The sequence below is a fragment of the Botryllus schlosseri genome, unplaced genomic scaffold (genome assembly GCF_051294905.1).
Source record: "Botryllus schlosseri isolate E-star unplaced genomic scaffold, Bs_hap1 Bs23a, whole genome shotgun sequence".
Classification (NCBI taxonomy): domain Eukaryota; kingdom Metazoa; phylum Chordata; class Ascidiacea; order Stolidobranchia; family Styelidae; genus Botryllus; species Botryllus schlosseri.
In genome coordinates, this window is record NW_027648632.1 from 249,948 (window position 1) to 257,491 (window position 7,544).

The following is a 7,544-nucleotide window of genomic DNA, read 5'->3' on the forward strand; positions in this document are numbered from 1 at the left end:
ATGTTCCCGAGGGCCTACAGTTACAACTCCGCTACCAGACTGTAGCAAATCAAAAGTTACGTCGAATGAGCCTATCGGCGTATTCCTGGCTATTGTAGTTTAGGAGATATTGGCAGATTTAGCCATTTTGGGGGGTATGAAAATTTATGAAAAGTTCAATTACACCATGATTTCTCTATGTTCCCGAGGGCCTACAGTTACAACTCCGCTACCAGACTGTAGCAAATCAAAAGTTACGTCGAATGAGCCTATCGGCGTATTCCTGGCTATTGTAGTTTAGGAGATATTGGCAGATTTAGCCATTTTGGGGGGTATGAAAATTTATGAAAAGTTCAATTACACCATGATTTCTCTATGTTCCCGAGGGCCTACAGTTACAACTCCGCTACCAGACTGTAGCAAATCAAAAGTTACGTCGAATGAGCCTATCGGCGTATTCCTGGCTATTGTAGTTTAGGAGATATTGGCAGATTTAGCCATTTTGGGGGTATGAAAATTTATGAAAAGTTCAATTACACCATGATTTCTCTATGTTCCCGAGGGCCTACAGTTACAACTCCGCTACCAGACTGTAGCAAATCAAAAGTTACGTCGAATGAGCCTATCGGCGTATTCCTGGCTATTGTAGTTTAGGAGATATTGGCAGATTTAGCCATTTTGGGGGGTATGAAAATTTATGAAAAGTTCAATTACACCATGATTTCTCTATGTTCCCGAGGGCCTACAGTTACAACTCCGCTACCAGACTGTAGCAAATCAAAAGTTACGTCGAATGAGCCTATCGGCGTATTCCTGGCTATTGTAGTTTAGGAGATATTGGCAGATTTAGCCATTTTGGGGGGTATGAAAATTTATGAAAAGTTCAATTACACCATGATTTCTCTATGTTCCCGAGGGCCTACAGTTACAACTCCGCTACCAGACTGTAGCAAATCAAAAGTTACGTCGAATGAGCCTATCGGCGTATTCCTGGCTATTGTAGTTTAGGAGATATTGGCAGATTTAGCCATTTTGGGGGGTATGAAAATTTATGAAAAGTTCAATTACACCATGATTTCTCTATGTTCCCGAGGGCCTACAGTTACAACTCCGCTACCAGAGCTGTAGCAAATCAAAAGTTACGTCGAATGAGCCTATCGGCGTATTCCTGGCTATTGTAGTTTAGGAGATATTGGCAGATTTAGCCATTTTGGGGGGTATGAAAATTTATGAAAAGTTCAATTACACCATGATTTCTCTATGTTCCCGAGGGCCTACAGTTACAACTCCGCTACCAGACTGTAGCAAATCAAAAGTTACGTCGAATGAGCCTATCGGCGTATTCCTGGCTATTGTAGTTTAGGAGATATTGGCAGATTTAGCCATTTTGGGGGGTATGAAAATTTATGAAAAGTTCAATTACACCATGATTTCTCTATGTTCCCGAGGGCCTACAGTTACAACTCCGCTACCAGACTGTAGCAAATCAAAAGTTACGTCGAATGAGCCTATCGGCGTATTCCTGGCTATTGTAGTTTAGGAGATATTGGCAGATTTAGCCATTTTGGGGGGTATGAAAATTTATGAAAAGTTCAATTACACCATGATTTCTCTATGTTCCCGAGGGCCTACAGTTACAACTCCGCTACCAGACTGTAGCAAATCAAAAGTTACGTCGAATGAGCCTATCGGCGTATTCCTGGCTATTGTAGTTTAGGAGATATTGGCAGATTTAGCCATTTTGGGGGGTATGAAAATTTATGAAAAGTTCAATTACACCATGATTTCTCTATGTTCCCGAGGGCCTACAGTTACAACTCCGCTACCAGACTGTAGCAAATCAAAAGTTACGTCGAATGAGCCTATCGGCGTATTCCTGGCTATTGTAGTTTAGGAGATATTGGCAGATTTAGCCATTTTGGGGGGTATGAAAATTTATGAAAAGTTCAATTACACCATGATTTCTCTATGTTCCCGAGGGCCTACAGTTACAACTCCGCTACCAGACTGTAGCAAATCAAAAGTTACGTCGAATGAGCCTATCGGCGTATTCCTGGCTATTGTAGTTTAGGAGATATTGGCAGATTTAGCCATTTTGGGGGGTATGAAAATTTATGAAAAGTTCAATTACACCATGATTTCTCTATGTTCCCGAGGGCCTACAGTTACAACTCCGCTACCAGACTGTAGCAAATCAAAAGTTACGTCGAATGAGCCTATCGGCGTATTCCTGGCTATTGTAGTTTAGGAGATATTGGCAGATTTAGCCATTTTGGGGGGTATGAAAATTTATGAAAAGTTCAATTACACCATGATTTCTCTATGTTCCCGAGGGCCTACAGTTACAACTCCGCTACCAGACTGTAGCAAATCAAAAGTTACGTCGAATGAGCCTATCGGCGTATTCCTGGCTATTGTAGTTTAGGAGATATTGGCAGATTTAGCCATTTTGGGGGGTATGAAAATTTATGAAAAGTTCAATTACACCATGATTTCTCTATGTTCCCGAGGGCCTACAGTTACAACTCCGCTACCAGACTGTAGCAAATCAAAAGTTACGTCGAATGAGCCTATCGGCGTATTCCTGGCTATTGTAGTTTAGGAGATATTGGCAGATTTAGCCATTTTGGGGGGTATGAAAATTTATGAAAAGTTCAATTACACCATGATTTCTCTATGTTCCCGAGGGCCTACAGTTACAACTCCGCTACCAGACTGTAGCAAATCAAAAGTTACGTCGAATGAGCCTATCGGCGTATTCCTGGCTATTGTAGTTTAGGAGATATTGGCAGATTTAGCCATTTTGGGGGGTATGAAAATTTATGAAAAGTTCAATTACACCATGATTTCTCTATGTTCCCGAGGGCCTACAGTTACAACTCCGCTACCAGACTGTAGCAAATCAAAAGTTACGTCGAATGAGCCTATCGGCGTATTCCTGGCTATTGTAGTTTAGGAGATATTGGCAGATTTAGCCATTTTGGGGGGTATGAAAATTTATGAAAAGTTCAATTACACCATGATTTCTCTATGTTCCCGAGGGCCTACAGTTACAACTCCGCTACCAGACTGTAGCAAATCAAAAGTTACGTCGAATGAGCCTATCGGCGTATTCCTGGCTATTGTAGTTTAGGAGATATTGGCAGATTTAGCCATTTTGGGGGGTATGAAAATTTATGAAAAGTTCAATTACACCATGATTTCTCTATGTTCCCGAGGGCCTACAGTTACAACTCCGCTACCAGACTGTAGCAAATCAAAAGTTACGTCGAATGAGCCTATCGGCGTATTCCTGGCTATTGTAGTTTAGAAGATATTGGCAGATTTAGCCATTTTGGGGGGTATGAAAATTTATGAAAAGTTCAATTACACCATGATTTCTCTATGTTCCCGAGGGCCTACAGTTACAACTCCGCTACCAGACTGTAGCAAATCAAAAGTTACGTCGAATGAGCCTATCGGCGTATTCCTGGCTATTGTAGTTTAGGAGATATTGGCAGATTTAGCCATTTTGGGGGGTATGAAAATTTATGAAAAGTTCAATTACACCATGATTTCTCTATGTTCCCGAGGGCCTACAGTTACAACTCCGCTACCAGAGTGTAGCAAATCAAAAGTTACGTCGAATGAGCCTATCGGCGTATTCCTGGCTATTGTAGTTTAGGAGATATTGGCAGATTTAGCCATTTTGGGGGGTATGAAAATTTATGAAAAGTTCAATTACACCATGATTTCTCTATGTTCCCGAGGGCCTACAGTTACAACTCCGCTACCAGACTGTAGCAAATCAAAAGTTACGTCGAATGAGCCTATCGGCGTATTCCTGGCTATTGTAGTTTAGGAGATATTGGCAGATTTAGCCATTTTGGGGGGTATGAAAATTTATGAAAAGTTCAATTACACCATGATTTCTCTATGTTCCCGAGGGCCTACAGTTACAACTCCTTCACCAGACTGTAGCAAATCAAAAGTTACGTCGAATGAGCCTATCGGCGTATCCCTGGCTATTGTAGTTTAGGAGATATTGGCAGATTTAGCCATTTTGGGGGGTATGAAAATTTATGAAAAGTTCAATTACACCATGATTTCTCTATGTTCCCGAGGGCCTACAGTTACAACTCCGCTACCAGACTGTAGCAAATCAAAAGTTACGTCGAATGAGCCTATCGGCGTATTCCTGGCCATTGTAGTTTAGGAGATGTTGGCAGATTTAGCTATTTTGGGGGGTATGAAAATTTATGAAAAGTTCAATTACACCATGATTTCTCTATGTTCTCGAGGGCCTACAGTTACAACTCCGCTACCAGACTGTAGCAAATCAAAAGTTACGTCGAATGAGCCTATCGGCGTATTCCTGGCTATTGTAGTTTAGGAGATATTGGCAGATTTAGCCATTTTGGGGGGTATGAAAATTTATGAAAAGTTCAATTACACCATGATTTCTCTATGTTCCCGAGGGCCTACAGTTACAACTCCGCTACCAGATTGTAGCAAATCAAAAGTTACGTCGAATGAGCCTATCGGCGTATTCCTGGCCATTGTAGTTTAGGAGATATTGGCAGATTTAGCTATTTTGGGGGGTATGAAAATTTATGAAAAGTTCAATTACACCATGATTTCTCTATGTTCCCGAGGGCCTACAGTTACAACTCCGCTACCAGACTGTAGCAAATCAAAAGTTACGTCGAATGAGCCTATCGGCGTATTCCTGGCTATTGTAGTTTAGGAGATATTGGCAGATTTAGCCATTTTGGGGGGTATGAAAATTTATGAAAAGTTCAATTACACCATGATTTCCCTATGTTCCCGAGGGCCTACAGTTACAACTCCGCTACCAGACTGTAGCAAATCAAAAGTTACGTCGAATGAGTCTATCGGCGTATTCCTGGCTATTGTAGTTTATGAGATATTGGCAGATTTAGCCATTTTGGGGGGTATGAAAATTTATGAAAAGTTCAATTACACCATGATTTCTCTATGTTCCCGAGGGCCTACAGTTACAACTCCGCTACCAGACTGTAGCAAATCAAAAGTTACGTCGAATGAGCCTATCGGCGTATTCCTGGCTATTGTAGTTTAGGAGATATTGGCAGATTTAGCCATTTTGGGGGTATGAAAATTTATGAAAAGTTCAATTACACCATGATTTCTCTATGTTCCCGAGGGCCTACAGTTACAACTCCGCTACCAGACTGTAGCAAATCAAAAGTTACGTCGAATGAGCCTATCGGCGTATTCCTGGCTATTGTAGTTTAGGAGATATTGGCAGATTTAGCCATTTTGGGGGGTATGAAAATTTATGAAAAGTTCAATTACACCATGATTTCTCTATGTTCCCGAGGGCCTACAGTTACAACTCCGCTACCAGAGTGTAGCAAATCAAAAGTTACGTCGAATGAGCCTATCGGCGTATTCCTGGCTATTGTAGTTTAGGAGATATTGGCAGATTTAGCCATTTTGGGGGGTATGAAAATTTATGAAAAGTTCAATTACACCATGATTTCTCTATGTTCCCGAGGGCCTACAGTTACAACTCCGCTACCAGACTGTAGCAAATCAAAAGTTACGTCGAATGAGCCTATCGGCGTATTCCTGGACATTGTAGTTTAGGAGATATTGGCAGATTTAGCCATTTTGGGGGGTATGAAAATTTATGAAAAGTTCAATTACACCATGATTTCTCTATGTTCCCGAGGGCCTACAGTTACAACTCCGCTACCAGACTGTAGCAAATCAAAAGTTACGTCGAATGAGCCTATCGGCGTATTCCTGGCCATTGTAGTTTAGGAGATATTGGATAAATTTAGCTATTTTGGGGGGTATGAAAATTTATGAAAAGTTCAATTACACCATGATTTATCTATGTTCCCGAGGGCCTACAGTTACAACTCCGCTACCAGACTGTAGCAAATTAAAAGTTACGTCGAATGAGCCTATCGGCGTATTCCTGGCTATTGTAGTTTAGGAGATATTGGCAGATTTAGCCATTTTGGGGGGTATGAAAATTTATGAAAAGTTCAATTACACCATGATTTCTCTATGTTCCCGAGGGCCTACAGTTACAACTCCGCTACCAGACTGTAGCAAATCAAAAGTTACGTCGAATGAGCCTATCGGCGTATTCCTGGCTATTGTAGTTTAGGAGATATTGGCAGATTTAGCCATTTTGGGGGGTATGAAAATTTATGAAAAGTTCAATTACACCATGATTTCTCTATGTTCCCGAGGGCCTACAGTTACAACTCCGCTACCAGACTGTAGCAAATCAAAAGTTACGTCGAATGAGCCTATCGGCGTATTCCTGGCTATTGTAGTTTAGGAGATATTGGCAGATTTAGCCATTTTGGGGGGTATGAAAATTTATGAAAAGTTCAATTACACCATGATTTCTCTATGTTCCCGAGGGCCTACAGTTACAACTCCGCTACCAGAGTGTAGCAAATCAAAAGTTACGTCAAATGAGCCTATCGGCGTATTCCTGGCTATTGTAGTTTAGGAGATATTGGCAGATTTAGCCATTTTGGGGGGTATGAAAATTTATAAAAAGTTCAATTACACCATGATTTCTCTATGTTACCGAGGGCCTACAGTTACAACTCCGCTGCCAGACTGTAGCAAATCAAAAGTTACGTCGAATGAGCCTATCGGCGTATTCCTGGCTATTGTAGTTTAGGAGATATTGGCAGATTTAGCCATTTTGGGGGGTATGAAAATTTATGAAAAGTTCAATTACACCATGATTTCTCTATGTTCCCGAGGGCCTACAGTTACAACTCCGCTACCAGACTGTAGCAAATCAAAAGTTACGTCGAATGAGCCTATCGGCGTATTCCTGGCTATTGTAGTTTAGGAGATATTGGCAGATTTAGCCATTTTGGGGGGTATGAAAATTTATGAAAAGTTCAATTACACCATGATTTCTCTATGTTCCCGAGGGCCTACAGTTACAACTCCGCTACCAGACTGTAGCAAATCAAAAGTTACGTCGAATGAGCCTATCGGCGTATTCCTGGCCATTGTAGTTTAGGAGATATTGGCAGATTTAGCTATTTTGGGGGGTATGAAAATTTATGAAAAGTTCAATTACACCATGATTTGTCTATGTTCCCGAGGGCCTACAGTTACAACTCCGCTACCAGACTGTAGCAAATCAAAAGTTACGTCGAATGAGCCTATCGGCGTATTCCTGGCTATTGTAGTTTAGGAGATATTGGCAGATTTAGCCATTTTGGGGGGTATGAAAATTTATGAAAAGTTCAATTACACCATGATTTCTCTATGTTCCCGAGGGCCTACAGTTACAACTCCGCTACCAGACTGTAGCAAATCAAAAGTTACGTCGAATGAGCCTATCGGCGTATTCCTGGCCATTGTAGTTTAGGAGATATTGGCAGATTTAGCTATTTTGGGGGGTATGAAAATTTATGAAAAGTTCAATTACACCATGATTTCTCTATGTTCCCGAGGGCCTACAGTTACAACTCCGCTACCAGACTGTAGCAAATCAAAAGTTACGTCGAATGAGCCTATCGGCGTATTCCTGGCTATTGTAGTTTAGGAGATAT